We start from the raw sequence: 23,775 nt of genomic DNA on the forward strand, positions 1-23,775 counted from the left end.
AACCATCCAATCCCCAAGAGTTAGAGAACCTATTTTAACACAAAACGCCAGCCCAAAACTTTTAAATGAGCATATCTTCATGAACTTTATGAGATGTCAGTGTAATTTAGTTCTTGAGAATAAAGTACAAGGTATGACAGTTTGCTGAGTGTAGTCCACAGATCAAAAAACTAGCCAAAAATTTGACTTTTTAAATTTATAAACCTACTTAGTTCTTCCTAATTATTACTCAGTGCTTTACTTGCTGTACTTTTAAGCAATACAAAATAAGGAACAGGCCCTAAAATAAGGGATAGTTATTCATCAATGATAAAGAACACTATTTAAAACAATTTCATTTCAATATGTAAATACATATTTAAAAAGTGATTATATGCATAAACATACATCTAACAGCTTTAACATGTTATTTTCTCTATCAGTAATATGGTACTATATATATATATCACTTAGTAAACCATGAATTTTACATCAAATGATATGTTTAACTTTATTAAACACAAAAGTTCTGACCTAATTAAAAAAAAAACACAGAATAACATAAATAGTAGAAAAAGTAAATTGCATTGAATATTTTAGAATAAATGATTTTCTATAAGGTAAATTATGATATGCAAAGATAATGACTAAATACTAGTCTCCCTGACTACACTTCCTACTTTCAAAGATTTGGGTCTCCTTCCTGAATTTTAGTATCAGAGGTATGTAGTCTTCCATCACTTTGCACACACTTTCTCAAAAGAACTCATAATAAAAAAAGAACTGGTAATTTCCCATAAACACTGGGGCCCAGTTTTCTTGAGTGCTCAGTTGCAGGGATAGGTAAAGATAGGCAGTGAGAGAATGTGGGTGAAGGGAAGGAAAGGGGAGAGAAAAGAAAAGGGAAAAAATTACCATTCATCAAAAGCCTACCATAAGCCAGGCACCATGTTGATTCAGTTATTTTATCTAATCCACAAAACTATTTTAGCGCTTGTTACCTTTATTTGGTAGATGAGGAAACTGATGCCTAGAGAAATAAACTAACTTCCCACAAATGACATGGTTAGAGAGTGACAGACGCCAAAGCATAAACCCAGCTCTCTCTGCTTCTACAGTCCATGCTTCTTCTATAAAACTGTGTGCTATGTATATCCATACATAACTCCAACCCATAGCCAATACACTTATGTATATCCATATGAATATTCAATAAACATAGATAAATGATCTTTATTAGGAAACAGATGTCTAATACTACCAAAATAATAGGTGAGTCTCACTTACTGATACACCTCTTTATGTAACACCTATTTATCTGGCAGTTACCATTGTACTATGTTAATCTCTGGAAATACAGAAATGATAGGCCACTGACCTCAAAAAGCTTACAGTCTAGAGGGGCAGAGGGAAGCAAACACGTAATTTCAATACCATATTATAAGGGCTAAGGTGGAGGTGCACACAGACCACCATGGGCATGTCAACCAGATGACTTAGTGACGAGGGTTACAGTTAGGGCAAGAAAGGATAGAAAGTCTTAGAAGACCTCTTGGAGGTGATGTTCCAACTCACAAAGGACAGGTAGAAATTACCTAAGGAGCAAAAGAATGGGAAGGCATTCAGGATGCAGGCACAACAAGTGCAAGACTGAGGAGGGAAGGAGCCTGACCACCTGGACAAATGCAGGTTGGTTGATACGGCAGATGTGAGAGCTCAAAAAAAAAAATGGAAGACTATAGGAGGACTCCCACTTTGTTGGTTTGGGTGACTGGGTAGATTACTGTGCCATCTTTTTGGACATAAAATTGATTATGTCACTCCTCCACTGAAAACTCATTAATGACTTGTCTTGCTATTAGATTAAATCCTAAACTCCTGAGCACGACCAATAAAACTTCTGCCAACATCCCCATCTTCCTCCTCCATGATGCTCCTGTCCTTACAGTGCACTCCCTTTCTGCCCAGCCCAGGGTCTTACACCTACTAATCCTTTTCCTGGAACAATCTCTCCCACCCCGTCACACCCACCACCTCAGCCTAAATGTTACTTACTTAGGTAGGCTTTCTCTGGCCTCCAGATTCGGGTATGTTACTACACTACATCTTCTCATGACACTGTCAACTTCAGCTTCATAGTTCTTACCACAACTAAAATTATATAGTTATTTTGATTTGTATGTTACTCAATACCTGCCTCTGTCAAAAGAGTATGCCATTTTGGTCACTCTTTATCTACAGCACTTAACTCACTGCCAATTATTTATAAGGACCCTATAAATACATGGAGTAATGGATTCTAAGGAGGATATAGAAGGAGTTTCATGGTAGGAAGAGAGTTTGGGGGTAAACAAGTATATCTGTGGAAAATCCATGTGGAAATATTCCTATTTTCCTTTTTAGAATTTTTGTTTTTGTATTCAGGTGGGAATTCTGAGCAGAACACAAATCTAAGAGTAAATAGTAGAGAGCATTAAAGCTATGGGAATTGATTAAGTAAACAAAGGAATAAACAGGAAAGAGGAAGACATCATTACTGGGTACAAGGCACTTAAAAAGCAGATAAAGAAATGAGACCTAATAGGAGCAGCCAGAGAGGTGGGAAGAAAACTGTAAAAAATAGCATCAGATAGTCAAGGTAAGAAAACTGTCTAGTAAGAAAACATAGTCATGTAAAATACCTTTTTTTTTTCTTTGAAAGAAATCAAGTAATAAGTATATAGTGAATGAATGAATATATAGTGTTGATTTTTCCATTTTTTCCTAAATTTTTCCCAGTTTTATCGAAATATAATTGTCATATAGCACTGTATAAGTTTGAAGCATACAGTGTAATGATTTGATATTATAGTGTTAAATTTTGTAATTCTAAGGGTCACTGATCACCTAAAAGGGAGACACTTTCTTTCGTGGAGCAATAGGAGGAAAGCTCAGATTGTATTAACTGATTATTCAATCATTTAATGCAATGAGTATCAACTAAGCATCATAGCCTGTACTTACTGGTAGAGACTCAAAAATAAACAAAATATGAATGCTTCCCATCTTCATGGAGTTTAATGCACTAAGACCAGGGCATAAATATAGCTTTGTCACAATACAAGCGATTTATTTCTTATTTTCTTATACCCAGAAGCTTCAGAAATTCATGTTACCTGCCTGGCTCCTATAGGTGTGGGTTATTAACTCCAGAGAATAGTGTAAAAATTATTATAATTGGTTATAATCAAATATGTGCTCAAATAGTACATACAAGAATTACTACAGTCATGAAGTCAAGGAAGGCTTCCCCCAAAATGTAGTGAGTCAGGAAAATTAGAGATGACAGCAATAAAAGGAAGGAAATGTTTGCCATAACTAAATGGCAAAATTGTCAAAATTGCATGGGTTTTAACAGAAGTATGCACACGCGAAAGCAGCAAAAGGAAAAATGAGCGAATATTAACACCTACTTCCACCTCTGTGATTTGGGGATAAAAGAAGGAATAGCTTCCACTTAGTGTTATAGCAATATTTGACAGTCAATTTTAATATGTTTTTGTACATCCTCCCCCCAGCCTCCTCCATCCATCTACAGGAGGATTGGTCTGGGCCAGCTGAGAACTGCGTGGGCTTTTGTGAGGCCAGTTGTAGGAACCAAGGTCATTGGTATTTCACTGAAGGAACAACCGAGATGAGAGGACCCTGAATGGCCCTGCCTAAACAGGGCCTATTCCAAACAGTTGCAGAATATAAATAAATCGACCGTATTTCCTCACCAGTGCCCTCAAATTTTTGCCACACCTGAGACACTTTGGACAATAAACAGTAATTTCTTGAGATTCCTTTCCCAAATCCAGCACTTGGTAATATATTGCGCCTTTTTTACTTTGTCTTTATGAAATAAGGAACTTCCTTTTGCCTATCTTTTTGCTTTACTTTTACAAATTTTATTGATTATTTGAAATAACAAAAATCTTCTCTTGAGGTGGTAAACCAGAATATTTATTTAAGGAATCCCATCTGGTGCCAAGTTACTTGCCAATAGAAAGGTGACAAACATAGTTATTTGTGAGTTTTATTTCAATATCTTACTTATGGTGTTTTTAGTAGCCATTAGACAATATATATATATATATATATATATATATATATATATATATATATATATATATATATATATATGTATGTATGTATGTATATAACTACCTCTACCTTACCATGAAGTTATATTTAAAACCTTTAAAATGGGATTCTCAAACTTTAAATAGATCCTGTAACTGTTTAGAGTTTGATATGAAAGATGATAATATTTAAATGAAGAGTAAGAAATATTATAAATAAAAGCAGAGAAGAAGTCAGAGAGAGGGTATGGCTTCTTTTTATCAGGTGCAAATTACTCAAAAGGAAAAAAAAATCCCTTTTTCTTTCAATGTGTTTGTTTTTTTGTCATATCTTTTCTTTATTACTGTTCTTCATTCCTCTGAGTGATTTTCCCTACTCATTCTTAAAATCCTGTTTTTCTTTCTATTTTCCCCCTAATCTTCAAAATAAAAGTAAAGGAAACAGCAAGAAAATAAAATTGGGGGGATATATACAAAATATTTTCAGTTTGTATTTTACATATATCTGTAATTACAGAGCTTTCTTATAGGTTTTTTTTGTCTCCCTTCTTTTGTTGTTGGACATGGGATAAGAATCCTTTTTTCTTTTAGTGTTAATATCTGGTAAGACAATTCTAAGCCAGATCTCCACAGATATTTAAAAGGACCTTCTTAGGGAGACACAGTCAGCATATGCTTTTCCTAAGGAAAGTTGGAAGGACATAAGAGATTTTTTTTTTTTTAGAATAAAAGTACGAAACAAAAGTCTAGAGTAGCTTCCAAAAACCATCTAGCAACAGAGTCAAGACGGCAAGCATGCTTCATAAGACCATCATGATCTCCTCCACACTCAGTGTTTTCCAAAATAGTTCCCAAGGAATCATGTCTTAACTTTAGAAAGAATCAGATGCAGAAAAGTAGCTAATAAAAGTTGAAATACCCGTTACACGAGCTCTCAATTACACACCAGGAGCATAAGGCAGCACTAAAAAGTGGCCTGTGTCTCAGAGGATCCCACCAATGGGGGAAGGGCTGTTTCTCCATTTGAATCCAAGACAGAGCCCATAACGGAATAAGCAAAAGCTAGACTCCCCCAGGTCTACCTGTACTGGGGAGGGCAGGAGGCTTCAGCAAGGTCTATACATCAGGAGCAATGATGGCAGCAGATACAGGGAAGGCAGCAAGAGGGGCTAGGACCACAGTGAACCAGAGGAGATGCAGGCCACTAAGCAGTGACCCAAAAGGCCCGTTCTCCACAGCACAAGAGCTACTTCCCGATACTCTCAAGCCAGGTGGGAAGAATGGGTGAAATACGTTGTTTTCACAGAGTAAAAGGAAATAGAGCCAGAAAAAGTAGTTTGTTGGAGCATGACTCTGTCTTTGTTTGTATGGTAGTATGGCCATCGTAAACATAGCTTACCTGATTCACTCAAGGCTTGTCATTGTTGTTTTATTATTCTTGGGGACAGTTAATAATTATAGAGGCCAACATTTATAGAGTACCTACAGAATGGTTGTTTTCAGCTGCTGAGGTATGGCTGCCCATTGTACTTTGAGCACTATACGAAGTTCATATGCATTAGCTCATTTGTCCTTTACAACCCTATGAGGTAGGCATTAGTACTGTCTTAAGTTTATAAACTATAAAGGGAAAAATGAGGTTGAGAGAGTTTAAGAAACTTGTCCAAGTTTACAGAGTTAATACCTGACAGAGTCAAAATTCAAATCTGACCCCTCTGGTCAAACTCTCAACCAATTTATTGCCCAAGTGAGTACTGTCCTAGAAGCTGGGAGTTGGCAGAATTGCCATATACTTTGAAGCTTTTTAATAGTAGAAGAAAGTCAAGACATAAAGTGGAAGATAGTAGCTTTAAAGTGGAAAGGAAGGTGGGATCACTCCTTAAAGCCTATAACAGAAAAGAAAAATAAAACTTGAGAAAGGGACCTAGTCCTAAAATTTAAACTAGAAGCTTCTCAATCATTCCTCCACATCGTTCCTCCTGGCTCCTACCTGGATGCCGCTGACTCCTTCTTGAATGATGTGAAACACAAATCCCAACGCCCTTAATGTGAAACTCAGCAAAGACATCAGTCCCTTGATTATCAAGTCTTCACTGAGAATTTATGATGCGCTCCATCTATCATGTCAATGGTAAGGCTGGTATGTCAGTCGGCATGCTATGAGAACTTGGGCTCCCACAATCTTCTCAGCGTCCCTCTAGCTCTCAGTATCAGGATAAGCTCACTGGGACCTCTTCCCTGACTCCAGGTATCCTACAAGCCTCAGCCCCTCTCATTTAGGGATGCTAGGATGATCGCTGTTTCCAGGTGTCCTTGTCCTAACTTCCTGGGTGACTATGTCTCCCACTGTCTGTTCCCATAGTCCTGTATATAGATCTCCATGACAGCATCATCACATCATGTCTTATTTGCTTTTAGAGTGTCAATTTTCCTTCCTGGAAAGCAAGAATTAAGACTACGATGGATTTAGCAGAGTGCTTAGAACATAATAGTCCCTCAATAAAATGGGAGTGACTGATTCAAAAATTATAGCTCTTCTTGCATGTAGCACTTAATACAGAACTTTGCACATAATTATATTTGTTCTATATGACATACACAAAACACATAAACAAAGGAAAAACAACCACCATGAATGCATGACTTGTTACAAGTTTGCTTCCTCTACACTTGCTTAGGATCTTTCAGTTTATTTCCATTATTTTCTATTTTTCAGCAAATGATACTCAATTTTTCAAGCCAAAAATCAATAAATGATCCTTTACTTCTCGATTTCCCTTATTCACTACAGCCAACCCACCATCAAAATATATCAAATATATCCAGTGTTCTTTATCACTACTGATCCCATTCTAGTCCTATCTATCCACCATCATCTCTTAGTTGGATAGTAAGACATGAGGACACTGAAATTAGGCTTCTAATGTGTTTCCCTGATTCTACTGTAGCCTTGATAATCGAGCCTCCCTCCGTACAGCAGCTAGCGACATCCTTTTTAAAGTCTAATCATTACTACCCTTCTTAAAATGCTTCAGTAACTTTGCACTGCCCTGAAAATAAAAGCCAATCTAGCCTCCATGATCGGACTCTTACTTCCCAAACCAACCTCATCCCCTACATTTTCCTCATCCATTCACTATGCTCCAGACACATTGACCTTTCTGTTCCTCAAAAGGTCAAACCTCGTTCCTACCTTGGGCCTTTGAACTTGTTTTCCTCTCTGCCTTAGCAGCTCTTCCACTTCTAGCTCCTCTCCATCCTCCAAATCTCAGATAAAATGTCACCTCTACTGAGAGCCTTTCCTTGACAACTCTTTCTATTCTCTACCTAGTTATCACATCACCTTGTTTATTTCCTCCATAGCACTTTTTATAATCTGTAATTATCTTGTTTATTGGTTTTATTGTTACTATCTGTCTTTTTCCTACCCCAATCTTCCACATACAATGAAATGAAAGTCGTATGAGGGCAGGACTTCATCTATCTTTACATACACACTGTCTCTCCAGAGTCTAGAAAATATTAGGCACCCAGTATGGATTTCTTGAAAGAATGGATGAATGTATATTTAATGTTTATTGTATGACTTTACATTTATAGTAAACTCTTTGCAGGCAAGGACCATGTCTTATTTGGAGAGAATTTGAGATGGCATCCTGGATACTACCACATGACTACAGATGCAATAAATGTTATAGATTTTGAAAACTCTATCAGGACCATCATTTAAAGTGACCCTATGGTCTCAGGTTTCACAGTAGAAAATCAAGTAAACATAAGCAACAATAGAAACATCTGACAAATCTGCCCATAGGAATAGGACCCTTTGAATACATGACTTTAAATACTATTATTAAGATGTGAGGATTTTTTTCTGAGAATGCTTTGAAAATCTGAAAACGTTTAATGCTATTTGCAACGAATGGGTCTGTGCTGCATTTATCTCCCTGTGTGCTCTGAGCCCCCATGAATTTTAGTAGTTCTGTTCTTAAGCAGCTCATGATGCCTAGAGAATCACTTGGCCAAGAGAAATGAGTTTGGTAATTCCACGAAAAGAAAGTCCAACTGAGGTAATGTACCTGAATTTAGTACCTAAATTAAAAGTTTGAGACTCGGCTTTCCCAGAAGTAATTTCTTCTCTCATCAGGGAAGGTATATGCTATCAATAAGATTCTGTAGCTCAAAAGCTAATTGTTTGAGAACACCTAATTGAAAGTAATAGCTAATGAGAAGGTTACATTAGCAACTTAAAGTTAGTGATCACATTAGGATCCTATATTTATACAATCATGGTTTATTTCCTCTTTCTTAGATGGCATTAGTGGATAAGTAAATTATTCTGGGAGAGCTGCAGTGGCTGATGTGTGCTGGACTGGATCAAAGAACATTAAGAAACATAACAAAGAAAGCTCCACTCCTAACTCACAGATGCTTAGAACTACAGTGTAATTCTGCCTGAACTAAAGCAAATAAAGGATCTATGAAAGCACCCAAAGAATATTAACAGCAAATAGTAGAGTCCATGGTTTTAAACCTAATGTTTAGGGAAACACAGACAAATAAGGAAGCCAGAAACCAAATTCAAATGTTATCTCCTCATTCAAATGTTATCTCCTCTCACAGTCTCTGCATTATATGAATGTGTTCCACATAGGGTGGGGTTTGGGTTTAAAAATGAGAAAGTTTCCTTCCGTCAACAAACCTGGCCTTGGATAGAGGCATACAAAACAGATTCACACATCACTGTCTGACAAGATGTTCATTGATAATTTTAGCAATGCTGAAGAACTTATTGATACATGTTTCCTCTTAGAAAAGCATCTTAAACTCATGGAAAGGAAAGAATTCAAGTACAAAAAGGAAATGTGGAATTTGAAACTTTGTAAGAAAGTAGGTGTCTGAAGTAGGACATCTTATAAAAAGGTCAGACAATATGGTGATGCTTATGAACAATTGCCTTCTTATCAGCAAATTTCTGTCCAGACTTTTGAACATAAAAACTATTAAATAAAAATAAACTATTTGCAACATGTTAACAACAGATTGACCTTCTTCAGTTTACAAACTACAGAATACAATGACAAATGTTACAGTTTTAGGTATATACGTGCCTAGGTATCTCTTACCAGAGACACCTACTCCCTTTACAATGACTATTGAAGAGAAAGTGTAACCATGGGTGATTGGTTTGGGTAAACTACATTAGCCACTAAAAGAAGTTTTCATTATTTGTTAAATGTTTACTACTACATAAACTAACAAAAGAATAGATTTGTGTATCCAGCTCTCCTGAATTTTGAGTTTTCGACTAGCTGAAAAAATAATCCCCTTTCTATAAGAATTTTAAATATATCTTAACATGGTTGATTTATTCACTAATCCACTCATTTATTCAACAAATGTTTATGGGCAGCAGCTATGCAGAAGGGCAGAAATACCTACAAAGAATGATCAGGTATAATATTCCTAATGTATTATTCCTTTCTGTTCAATCTTATGAATCTCCCCAAAAGTAGGGTAAGTATCATTTCTCTCAATTTTGGGGGCAATAAAAAGGGGAGCCAGCCCAGACAATCTAAAAGGAAAGAATAATCACAACAGAATGCAATCTTAATGCATTAGGAAAGTCAAGATGGGGGAGGAGATTGACGGGGACCCATGATACATTTAATAAGCAAAAAGGCTGAAACGCTGGACAACGTATTTATTTCCATATTACTTCCTTGTGGGGAACAGACTTATAATTTATCATCCGAGATCTTTAGGACTCTGGATAAAGTGGGCTTGAGAGCAACTGTTCTCAATAATGATGATAGCTAAGTGAGACCAAGTAAATTAGAGACTTAGACATAAGTTACTCTTGGACCTCTGTTACATGAGACCTTGAGAGCCACTCCCACTTCCACAGACAAGCTACTAGTGGCATCCATTACCACCTTGGCTGTGTTTATATGAGAGCCTGAAAGTTTTAATGTTCAGGAAATTTTGAGGGGATAAAACTGATCCTTCACTTTCACATCTGAAAAATTATAAGCAAAGTATAATGGATAAATAAATAGCTGCCCCGAACCACATCACAAGGATTTTATTTTTACCTTTAAATATTCATGTTGGGCTGTTATCATCTAGGCAGGGAAGGCATGCTCCCTCAATATTTTGAAAAATATTTTTAAAACTGTATAACTATAAATTATACCATTTATTTACCTGACTGTGTAAATTAAAGTGGTGTTTAAGTTTGTAGTTTTATCCTGACTTAGGACAATATAGCACAGATGAATTTAAGCATGTTCATGATTAAAGTGGTATTATTGTCATGAGGCACAACTTTTAAAAATTAAATGTCTTAGTTTGTATCAAAATGTATTACTTATGATTCTAAATGAAATACTAAAAGCTACCAATACCGGATGAAGAAGAATAATTCATAAACATAACCTCAATAACAAAGTTCTGGGGAAAATTTCAAAGAAAAAAACAAAAAAAGTTATCCTACAGATTCAAAGAGGATTCCTATAACTAAGTATGGCCCAAAACCTGTCACAAAGTCCTCTATGCTCTCAAATACCAATTCCCAACTGGGGAATGAATTAGACCTCCATCATGTAGGCCAATAATACTGAGAGAATATCAAATCCCAAGATCTTGGACAGAAATATTTTTTTTAATGCAGGAAAATGCAGACCTACATTTTAGTGAAGTGGATGATTAATAAAAACCATGTACCTAAGAGAGTGTAAAACTAAGTACAGCATGACTATTTAGGTCAGCTATTTTTCTACCTACTTCAGAATTAAAATCAGTAACATGAACACAATTATTTCATGCTAACACATTGTCAACCAAATTTAAAACTAGCACATAGTATTTATAAATACCATTATACAAAATATTATTTTCTCCACCAGCTATGGACTCAATGCTTGTGCTCCTGCCCACTCCCCACCCCAAATTCACACATGGAAGACTAATCACGAAAGTGATGATATTTGAGGTGGGGACCTTTGGAAGGTAATTAGGTCGTGAGAATGAGCCCTCATGAATGGGATTAGCACCCTTATAAGAAGAGACATAAGAGAGATTAGCTCCTCTCGCATGAGGAAACTTCAAGAAGATGAGAAGTTGGCCATCTGCAAACCAGGAATAGTGTCCTCACCACTCATCAGGATCTGCTGGCACCCTGATCTTGCTTTTCCCAGCCTCCAGAACTGTGTGAGATAAATGTTTATTGTTGAAGCCACCCAATCTATGGTATTTTTGTTATAGCAGCCCAAACTAAGACACCACCATGCCAATCTATTTCACTGAAACAGGTTAATGTTGAGAAAACAATTAAGTATCTATTTCAACGAACTGTCACAGACCATACATAGAGTGCAACCAATAGGGGTAAGATATAATTAGATTACATATGGAGAAGTAGAGACCAATAGCAAACATTGCTGAATATCTAGAATTTAAAGTCACATTTTTTTTCCCATGAACATTACGGATTTAATTCTCTTTACTATGCATGAAAAAGAAGATTCTACAGGAACACATAAACTTAACCTACTTTAATGTACAGCCCTCTGGTACCATGTTGCTTAGCACCTCTCTACATTACAATTTCAGAAAATATGATTAGATACTACCTTTATTCAAACTTTCATTGAGGAAATGTTTGTTGGCTCCCTCCTATGGATGAGGTACCAAATCGGAATACAGGAGCACAATCAACAAGTTTCTCTCTTTGTAGCTTACGTAGCAAGGGGAGGAGAGATATTATACATGTAAAAATTTTTTTTAAAGATAATTACAGACAGGGATAAACTGCATGAAAAAAAGGGAGGAAAGAATTAATATGACAAATAGTGACTTTAAATAGTGTGGTCAAGAAAGGCTTCTTTTAGAAGATAAAGAACGAGAAGGAGAAAGCTTCTAGAGACACATGAGAAGACTCTTCCAAGTAGAAAAAAAAAAGTGTAAAGGCCTTAAGGCAAATAATAACTTGATTGTTTTTTGAAGAATTGAAAAAAAGAATTGAATTTTCTTCAGAATGGCTGAAGAAAAACTCTGCTCCTGATTTGTACTTTCAACAATGTTACTTGCCCTCCAATGATAAACAATTAGAAAACTGGACAAAATACATTTAAAAAAAAACTGCTTTCAGATATTGAAAAACAGGGAGTGCTACATTGTGACCCCTAAAATAAGGGAAGCAAATGAGATGACTTCTACCATTGCCTCAGCTTTCTGCTTGAAGTTGACAGATCATTTTTGGAGGAAGGAAGAACTGAAGCTAAGCACAGGGAGACTGAAGTAGCTGGACTTGGCATCAAACTGTGCCAGAGAAGAGGGAGCTATATGTAAAAACAAGATCTCCAGAAATATGAATAGGGGTTTCCTTGTGTCCTTGTTTGAATACAAACGTGCATTACATGTGGGATAAAATGCCATAATGCCAAACAATAACACTCAGGTTTGCTAAACAGTTTCCAGAGCTCATGCAGAGCAAGGAAATGTCTAAATTTCCACAAGCCAAGAGGGGAGAGCTTGTTGAATACTAAGGCATTCGGTATAACTGCTTAGTAGGAAAGGGTTATATATTTGAAATAGGACCAATAAAGAGTCATGCCTTAAAATACTCCTACGATAAAGGTCTCTCTGGATCCACAAAAGTATTTAAGTTGCACTGTAAGTAAATGAATTACCTGCTAAAACAATTGTTAAAGAAAAATAACAAAATCCAGACACTCAAGACATATGAAGATGCAGCAAACTTTAACCCATAGCCAGAAGTAAAATCAGTCAATATAAGCAGGCCCATAAATGATAGAGATGAGGGACTTGGTAATCAAAAACTTTAAAACAGCTATTATAACTATGCTTAAGATTTTAAATAAATATATGAGTATAATGAGGAAGGAGATAAAAACTATTATTGAACTTCAAGACCTGAAAAACACAATATCTGAAATAAAATTTAGTAGATGGGTAGATCAGACACTGCAGACAAAGAGATCAGTGAATTGGAAAACATAACATTAGAAGTTATCAAATCTGAGGCACAAATCAATAAAATGCTAAGAATAATTCCCAGAGAATAAAATTCATGGTCTTAATGATCTGCATGACAATATCAAATGGTCTAAAATACATGTAACTGAAGACACACAAAAAGAGGATCAGAAAAATATCTCAAGAAATTTGCTAAAACTTTCCAAATTTGATAAAAACTAAAAACACAGATACACTAAGCTCATCAAATTGCAATAAGAATAACACAGAGAAATTCACAAGGAAAAACATCATAATTAAATGATTGAAATTCAAATAAAGACAAAATTTTAAAAGCAGACAGGCAAAGAGTAGAACAAAGATCAGAATAGTTACCAATTTTTAATAAGAAATTGTAAACAAGAAGACTATGGAATGACATCTTTAATGTACTGAAAGAAATATGTCAAGCTAGAATTCTATACCCAGCCAAAATATCTTGCACAAATGAAAACAAAATAAAGACCTTTTCAGACAAATGAAGCTGAGAGAATTTGAAACTAGCAGACTTGCACAAAAGTAAATAATAAAAAAAATTGTTTGTGTTGAAGAAAAATAATACCAGATGGAAACTGGGATCTACACAAATGAATAGAGAGTGCAAGAAAGGGTAATATGTCAGCATACACAATGTCAGTTTATCTCATTTTTAAAAATTCTTTAAAAAGCAATTGATTAGTTAAAGCAACAATGTATTCTCAGGTATAAAACATGTGTAGAAGTAAAATATATGTAAGTAGAAATACATAAAGTTAACATGAGGAAAATGAAAGTATACTGTTATAAGTTTCTTATATTATACATGAAGAGGTATAGTATTAAATGAATGTAGACTGTAATAAGCTGGACACATAATGTAAATCATAGAATAACTAAAAGAATGTTTAAACTAAAAGGATAAAGGGTATAGTTAATAAACCAATACTGAGATAAAATGGAATATTAAAATTAACTCAACTGATTCAAAAGTATATAAAAAAGAAATAAAGATCAGGTGAAATAAATACAAAATAAATAGTAAGACAGCAGACATAAACCTAAGCATAGTAATAATTACATTATTAATTAGTCTAAACATACAGTTAAAAGGTAGATTGACAAAATCTGTATTAAAAAGCAAGACTAACTATATGCAGATTGCAGAAAGCCTCTTTAAATATAGAGACAGTGATAGGCTAAAAATAAAAGGTTGATAAAAATATGCCATGCAAACACTAAACATAAGAAGACTGGAGTAGCTATATTGATATAAGACAGACTATCAGACTTCACAACAAGTTATATTACTAGAGATAAAGGACATTTCATAATGATAAAGGATCAATTCATCAAGAATGCATAACAATACTGGGAATTCCCTGGCGGTCCAGTGGTTAGGACTCCACACTTCCACTGCAGGAGGCACAGGTTCTATCCTTGGTCAGGGAACTAAGACTCCGCATGCCACACAGTGCACCCAAAAATAAATAAATAAATAAATAAATAAATAGAATAGGATACATAACAATCCTACATGTGTACGTGGCTAATAACAAATTCAAAATACATGAAGCTAAAATTGACAGAATTAAAAGAAGAGAGACATATCCATAGTTACAGGTGAAAATTTCAACTTCCCTCGCAGTGATTGGTAGAACAAATGTACTAGAAAGTCAGTAAGTATAAAGAATATTTAAACACATGAACAACCAACTTTACCTATTTGGCATTTATAGCACAACACAATCATGAAAGCACAATATGCCAATATTGTGGGGTGGAGCTAAAGGAGTGCTTAAAGGGAAATTTATAGGTTTAAATGCTTATGTTTTAATAAAAAAAGAAGGGTTTAAATTTCCAACTAAGAGAGTTAGAAAGCAAAAGCAAATTAAACCTAATGTATGTAGAAGAAAGGAGATAATATAAATAAGATCGGGATTCTATGAAGTAGAAAACAGAAATATAATAGAGAAAACCCATAAAATAAAAGATGGTTTGTTGGGACTTCCCTGGTGGTGCAGTGGTTAAGAATCTGCCTGCCAATGCAGGGGACATGGGTTCAAGCCCTGGTCTGGGAACATCCCACATGCCACGGAGCAACTAAGCCCATGCACCACAACTACTGAGCCTGTGCTCTAGAGCCCATGAGCCACAACTACTGAGCTCATGTGCCACAACTACTGAAGCCCGTGCACCTGGAGCCCATGCTCTGCAACAAGAGAAGCCACCAAATGAGAAGCTCACACACCGCAATGAATAGTAGCCCCAGCTCACTGCAACCAGAGAAAGCCCATGCCCAGCAATGAAGACCCAACAGAGCCATAAATAAATAAATAAATAAATTTTTAAAAATTAAAAAAAAAGAGGTTTGTTGAGGAAAAATAAATTTAAAAATTCTAATTAAACTGATAAAGAGATAAAATAACAAATTACCAAAACCAGTAATGAAAATGGAGACATCACTACAGATCCTACATACATTAGGAGAAGAGTAAGGAAACATTATAAATAAATTTATGCTAATGAATTCAACAACTTACATAAAATGGGGAAATTCCTTAAAAGGTACAAATTACAAAAATGGACAGAAAACAGAAATCTGAATGAGTGGAGGGTAGTGAATAAAGGAGAGAGTAGTACAAAATGTAGTCAGAGAAGAAGATAGGGATCAGATTATGTGGAGTTTTGTAGCACAAGGTCAGGAGTTTAGATTTAATCCTCAGTGAAAACATCCATTGAGAGATTTTAAAGATCAGTGATATGGTATTATTTCAGTTTTTAAATAACACCTGATGCTTCAGTGAAAAGAATGAATTCTAGCGATATAAGATTAAAAGAAAGATGACTGAAGAAGAGGAAGTTAGGAAATGATTTTAGTTAAGGGATACTTTAGTACTTTAGTTAAGGGATAATGCATCTTAAACTAGAGCAACATTAGTGGAGAGGGAAAGAAGTGGACAGATCCAAGATATACCCCCAGCTTGGCTCACATATTACAGAAGTAAAAAATACATTAAAATATTTCTTACTCAAAATAAGAAATGTCTCCCAGAAGAATTTACCTTAAAGCAAATGCCTCTTTCCCATTGACTTCTAGAGATGCTTGTTCTCTGGGAAAAATTATTCCCATATATATGTAACACAATTGCAATCAAGAGTAAAGCAATTAAAATGTACATTTCTCTAATAGGAAAAAAGGAAATACAACAAAACTTTAATAGTGATTATCTCTACAGGGAGTGAGAAGGGTGAGCTGGGACGAAGAGAGTGGCATGGACATATATACACCACCAAATGTAAAATAGATAGCTAGTGAGAAGCAGCTGCACAGCACAGGGAGATCAGCTTGGTGCTTTGTGACCACCTAGAGGGGTGGGATAGGGAGGATGGGAGGGAGACACAAGAGGGAGGATATATGGGGATATATGTATATGTATAGCTGATTCACTTTGTTATAAAGCAGAAACCAACAACCACTGTAAAGCAATTATACTCTGATAAAGATGTTAAAAAAAATAGTGACTATCTCTAGATTATGGTCTTAATGCCGGTTTTGCTCCTTCTCACATTAGCTTATGACTTTTGAAATGTTATAGTTATTTTTAAAAGACTGGAACAACAGTTGGGTCATATATTTTTAAATATGGGAGTTAATAATTTCTAAAATACAATAGTAAACTACTAAAACATTAACAAAAGTGCTTTGTTGCATTTAAAATCAGCTACAAAATCATACTATGATAGTCCTAGGGTGATTATCACTTGATTTGCTCTGCCTAGGATATGGTTCCCACTGAAGATATGATTAATCTTAATGCTTTAGCATTTGACCATTTTAAAATCAGCATTAAGTCATCATAAATTGTGTACATTTTCATAATTTTACCATCACTTGAACTTCTTGGCTTCTGTCCAATGAGACAATTTACCAAAGAAATATCTATGTTATTTATCTTAGAATTTTTGGATGAGTTAAGAGATAGCTAGAGGTAAGGACTAAGATAGCCAGCCTTCCCAATTCTGTAACACTAAATAGCCAAGGAAAGTCTGCCCCTCTCCCAAGACAAACATGAAATTCACTTTAGTGGATCTGAAGTCAGGCTACTAGCCATGAACCTCAACTTCCATAATGGCCCCAGGAGCAAAAGTGGCCTTCTAGAAAATCTTGACAGCCTGGGGATTAAAGAAGAGCTGACATCTCCGTTCATTTTAACCCAATGTTCTTTCTCCTTTTCCTTCAGCTCAGACTTAGAACCTAAAATCAACCTGCAATTGAACCAGCCATTAGGAATAGGTTCCATTTCAACTTAAATTCCTATGAAGATGAACAAAATGGAGTTAATGAAATCCTTTACCTTTATTTCGTGCATGGTAAAAAAAATATAATTTTCTTTTAAATCTATGGTTAAAAATGAATTTTGGAGTAAGGGAGACTGAATTTTCCATTTTGGATCTACCAGTTACTTTTAAACTGTATAATCTTAACCAAGTTGTAATAACCCTTATGAACACATTTGTTGTCAGGATCAGCACCACACATGACACAAAATTCATTTACTATTTTTATTACTCATAACCATCCTAAGAGATATGGATAGATGCTTGTGTATTTGTTTAGCCAAAAATCAAAAACACATAATCTTTTGAAAATAAAAATATACACACTTTAGATTGATACAGATGGTATACTTGAGTTTATAAATATAATAAGCCATACATTGGTTTTTGGATTGACTGTTCCCACCATAATCATCATGCTTTTCCCCCTGATATCTTGTAAGATACTGTGACTGAGTGGTTGCATTATAAAGCTATTATGTCATTAAGATTAACTAAATTGTGGTATGATGTTACACACTGGATTAATTTAAAATTCTGCGACTCTGGGAGTCAGGCAGACCTGGACTCATCTTTGTTAGCTTCTTAGTTGCTGGACAATTTGGAGAAAGTTTTTAAATTTCTAATTTTTTTTCACTTTCTAAAGAGTTTTTATGTAGAAAAAAATAGTACAGTGTTTTTAGAATTTCTAAAATAAAGTGGACGGTCAATAGGTGTTAGTAACCTTTTCCACATTACTGGTTTTCCTTCCTCCAATATAATGGAATAATCATGATATAGATACATAAAAGGATTTTTTCCCTAAGCTCAAACCCGACAAATCCAGTCCAGCACAAAGATGCCTGAGAAATAGTATAAATGTTAGTGTGAAGGGTTGAAGGTAACCATGAGAATGGGAAGAGATGACAAAGTGCTGAAGAAATCTATAGAATATATTCTCTGAAACCAAACAATTTCTGCATGCTAGGTGGCCTAAGCTTGCATCAACATAAATCATGTTCAAAAGATAACCTGTTTGTAGGACAGAATATCAATCAAAGCAAATGCCAATGTTCAAGATGCAGTAAAAATCAGGAAAACAAGAGAATAGAACATAGCAGCAAAATGAGGGGCAAAAGTGCTAGAAATAGCTAATCTAAAGAACTCTGCAAGAGAAAATTTTAAGGAAGATTTTACATTAAAATGAAGCCACACACCACCCATGTGTCTTTTACTTTGTATCAGCCTTGGAAGACTAACTACCCATGTTCTTTGCAGCTGGGATAACTCTGAGAAGTTACTTGAGATCTCAGAATGACTGAGTTGGAGAATGTATGCATTTAGAGTTTAAATGCATTATAAGTCTAAATAAATATGCTTCATCCATTAGTGTTTATCCTAAACCCTCCTCCCCAATGTTTGCAAAACAGCTTATTTGTTTGTGTTTATCCTTTTGACCCTGACGTCCACATCTCTTTCCATGCTGACCATGTAGATACTTATTCCATTCAGTGCTTTCCATTCCTCATCCCAGCACCTATTCTCTGCTTCAGTAACATTTTCTGCCTTCTTGCTCTAATCACCAATGTCTTGTAGTGCCATACATCTTCCATCAGGCCAAAATCAACCCCAAGAGAAGATAAAAGTTATGTGGATTTGATAAATTTGCAGATCTATAGGGCTTTGCTGAACATCCACAGGATATGCCCTTCAATAAAATAAGCTCAAAATTTCCCTTCTCATAACAAGCATTTATAGCATTGAGTTTTTCTTCAAGTCAACTCGTATCACTGGTTTGCAATTTACTGTGGATGAGTAAGTTCCCTAAGAGATCTCTAACTTGGGTCTTTAGTGCATTTTGGATAGGAAAAAAAAAACTAATTAAGTATGTCACCAGGATGAGACACCACTCTTAAGCAAGACACAAAAAATACTGTGACATTTCCCTAGCTAAAAACAGTCTTTAACTTTTTTTTGAACAAAATCAAGTAATATTTCTGCTCAACTACAGCACTTCCAAATATAACTCTGCATATCTCTATCTTCAATTTTGATTTCTTTTAATTTCTTCTTAATTAATCATTTCCCACTGATATCCCATCAAAGAGATTGAACATGCAAAACTTAATAGAGCTACCCACTCAAGTGATATACCAGCTTTTGACAGTCTCAGCCAGAATAAAAATGCCAATTTTGTTTTTAAATGAAGAAATTAAACTTGTTTTTCTCTGAAACATTGACAACATAACTCGCAAAGATGACAATCTTACTTTAGATTACTTATTACCTTGTGTTATAACTCATGTAAAAAGGATGAATCAAGTTATATATCTGGAAAATTATACTTAATAATGAGGCATTATAGATGACTATAATTTTGTTGCAACAAACTATTTAAATTATTTTTACAAAGAAATTTAGCATTAGCTGTTAAATAATGAAACATCTTAATTTAATAAAATTATAGGAAAAATGAATAACCTAAATAAGATTACCCTAATTGTCCCCTAAATCCTTATTACTCAAAGCATGATCCATGCATCTGCTTCACCAGGGAGTTTATTAGAATCTCAGGCCCTGCCACAGATCTACAGAATGAGAATCTTCAATTGAACAAGACTCCCAAGTTATGTATATTAAAGTTTGAAAATTCATCTAATTTAGTTGAACTTGTGGTACCAACTCAAAATGTCAGAATACTAACACCACCACGTTTCACAAAGTATTCAAAGACATAAGCTAACTAATATTTTAATTTCCCAATATCAATAAGCAAACAAGGTTTGATTAATACCGAATAAAGTTCTGTTTTATTTATTGGGCTAAGTCACTAAGAATCCATGGATTCTATAGATTATAAAATTTTTCATCTCTTCAGACTCCAATCTATTCTGTTTTACATGGTGAATTTCTGCTCTCTGTTTTGTTAAGGGAAAAAAAATAAACTAGATTGGAAAGAGTTTATCATTTATCACATACATCATTAGTAATTCTTCTACTTAAAATCTAAAATTGATATTTATCTTCATAATACAAGCAAACATTTATGTTGGATTTTAGAAAATCAAGCTATTGTTTTGCTTTATGTTTATAACATGAGATATAAATGTTTAAAACCATAAAACATGGTTGTGTCCTGGAATATTCATGGGAGCCAGCACAGTAATTCAAGAACCCTGCGGATTTTCTCCCTCATCCTAAAATGAGCTGATGGCTTAAATTAAATCAAGACAATGAAAGAGGGCAAGAGCAGTTAGCCAGAACTTGCTCTGTCATGAAACTTCCCCAAATAAGTATTTTTGAGGATGAATAGAACCAAGAAACTAGAAAATGATGTTTTTCACCCAAAATCTTTGCCTTTGTTGAGACTGTGGTGGTAGACAAGCAAAGACTGGCCGATTTAAGGCCAATCATGGCAGGTTCACTCGGGACTGTCATTAGCTGGTTATTATGGAATCCCTTACATCGATGTATGATGTTACCATCACTACATAAATCTCTAGACAGTATGCAAGAGGGTCAAGTCAGAATCATGCTACCTGTAAAAATATTTTTAAGTGGCATTTTTAGATAAGCAATATATTAAAGAACAAAATACACTTATGTGGTGGAAATCTTTCACCAAAATGTTGCTAAAAAGATCAGATCAGTACTATCAACTGATCTGAAATAAAAAGCACTAGTTGAATCTATCGTGCATTGAGCTCAAATACGTAAGTTCAGCGGCTTTGAGATAAAATCTAATAGAATTTTATTTAAAATGTATGAAATACACACACACTTGTATTACAATACAATATATACACATTAAAATACTTCAGTAATTAAATATCTGCTTTATTTGATAGAATTTAATGTAATAACATTCTAACCTTAGGAGGTCAAGGTTCAAATGACCATTTCAGTGTAAAGAACATCACCATAAATGACCTTGCAGAATGTGAGGTTGACTGGATCTGTGGAGCTTGTTATTAACTTTTTATTACCTTTGCTACGTCTCGTGTCTGTATCTTTCTGTTTTATAATTGTATTTAACTTCTGTTTTTCAATGTCCATAGGTAATAAGCATGCTTCTGGGCTTGGAAAATTATATGCTAATAGGATTTAATGAAAATATCCACAACTTGTTAAATACAGTACCAGTATGGGAACAGAGCTATTATTTTAGACTCAGAAGTTTCCATAATTCCATGTAAGCATCCCACCATATGTATCTACTCTCTCTAATCTGTTTTCTTTGCATTCTTATTCATTAGTGTTACTTCAACTTTGTGTAAAATAAATCCCAAATCTACATAGCTACCCTAAAATCTCATTCTAATTTCCTGTTGGAAATTCCCATATGTGTAGCCCATGGCTACATCTAACTCATTGCCCCAAACTGAACTTATTCATTTATTCTTCCATGCAACAATATTTATTGAGCAGATAATATGTTCTAAGAGCTCTTCGAGGCACTGGGGATATATGAGTCAATAAACAGGCAAGATCCCCTGAGCCCATGAAACCTCCATTACAGAGGGGAGGTAAGATTATACATATAATAAATAATCATAATATATACTATGTGAGATGGTGGCAAATGATATGGAGAAAAATAAATGTCATGGGAGGGAAATAAAGAATACCAAGGGGAGTGAAATTTTAAAGAGGGTTGTCAATGAAGGACTCACTGATAATAATATTTGAGCAAAGACCTGAGTCAGAAAGAGGGGATGGAATCTAGTACGCAGGAAGCGGGATTGGCTTTAGATCAGAGCACATAGTTGATTTTCAATAATAAGCTAGAAGGCTGAGTATATTGAGCACAAGTATGGGCAGGTGGGGAGATAGATGGGTGGTAGAAGTTTGTTCGCTGCTATTTTCTCAGTGTGTTAGAGAAGTCACTGCTAAGAGTGAGCATATAGAAGGATGCCTTGGCTGTTTGAGGATAAAGGGAAAAGGCAAAATTAAGAGCAGGATCACAGTTGATGTTAGTGGTCACTAATTCTGCATTTCTCTTTGGGCCATTCAATTTTGCAGATACAAGCATAGGGTAGGGAGATATTTGGATATAATGAGTTGAGGTTTTGCCTGGCAAAGTGAGAGAGTAGCAAGGGAATTTAGGGAATATGCAAGGGAGTGATTATAACGATTACTAGGGGGAATTACTGTGGGTAAGAAAGAAAGTGAGGGCCTGAGTTGGGTGGGGGGGAGAGGTTGTGAAAAAAGGGTAGAAGGATCCATGGATATAGATTCCTATTGAATTGATAAATGTTAGAGTTGGGTATGAGAGGGAGAAAGCTAGAAGAATAAGAGCTGAGACCTGAAGAGTAGAATTCCTGAAGCTGTGATTATGGAGAGGTGTTAGATGTTGGCAGTGACAAGATATAGGGCAAGACCATGTGAGCAAGTGACTGGGATGGGGTGCAGGACAAAGTCATTGGAGAGAAGAAGCTTGAAAAACCAGGCCACCAGGAGGATCATTACAAGGATATTGAAATCACCAAGAATTATGACAGACGTAGCACCGGAAATAGCGACAATAAGCCTGGATTTAAACACTTCCATGAAGGAGAAGTGACTGGAGGGTTTGCAGATGACAGTGGCAAGGAGTGGTGGGTAATTTGATAACATGGGATTTAAAGCTGCAGAAGTTTGAGAAGGAGGGAGACAGAATGGACTGGAAGTGACCTTGAAGAGCAAGAAGAATGCTCTCCTTACCTCCATGCCTGGGGGTGAAAGGTTATGCAAGAAAAATAACCCAAACTTGAGAGGGCTTATAAAGAAGTGGTGTCCTCAGAAAAAGCCAGGTTCAATCAAAGAAAGAATATAAAGGAAAGAGTTTGTTAATAATTGACTGTGAGTTTCAGTGGAAGGGTTTCAGGGATTGGGGGTGGATGTCACATGTGGTCAGAAAAGAGAACGTACAGAAATATAGGGAAGTCTGTGGGATGAGAGATGACCTCAGAGTCTGGATTTTCCTGGAGTGACTGACTTAAACAGAATTGAAGTCCATAATGAAACTGGTTCTGATCCTCTCAAGGTGGTGGGCAGTGATGTGACAGAATAGGGCAGGGGGCAGGTGAACAAGAGAGGAAGATTCTTGATAGGACCAAACACAGAACCAACCCCTCCAGGGCGGGAGCTGTCTTACACAGAGAAGCCAAGCACCAGCTTCCTCTTGCTTTCAGAGCACAAAGATAAGTAGTGCCTTGAGAAATTTCAGTCTTCCAACCCCATATCTCACAGAATCTGCATTGACAGATAAAAGATATTCTAGAGATCTTAAGGCCCTACCCCCTTCCTAGAAAGATGAGGAAGCCAAGAGGATATGAGGAACTTTACTAAGGTCACAAAGCTGGTTACAGGCAGCTGA

This window comes from Mesoplodon bidens, assembly GCF_964165515.1.
Source record: "Mesoplodon bidens genome assembly, chromosome: 16".
NCBI lineage: Eukaryota > Metazoa > Chordata > Mammalia > Artiodactyla > Ziphiidae > Mesoplodon > Mesoplodon bidens.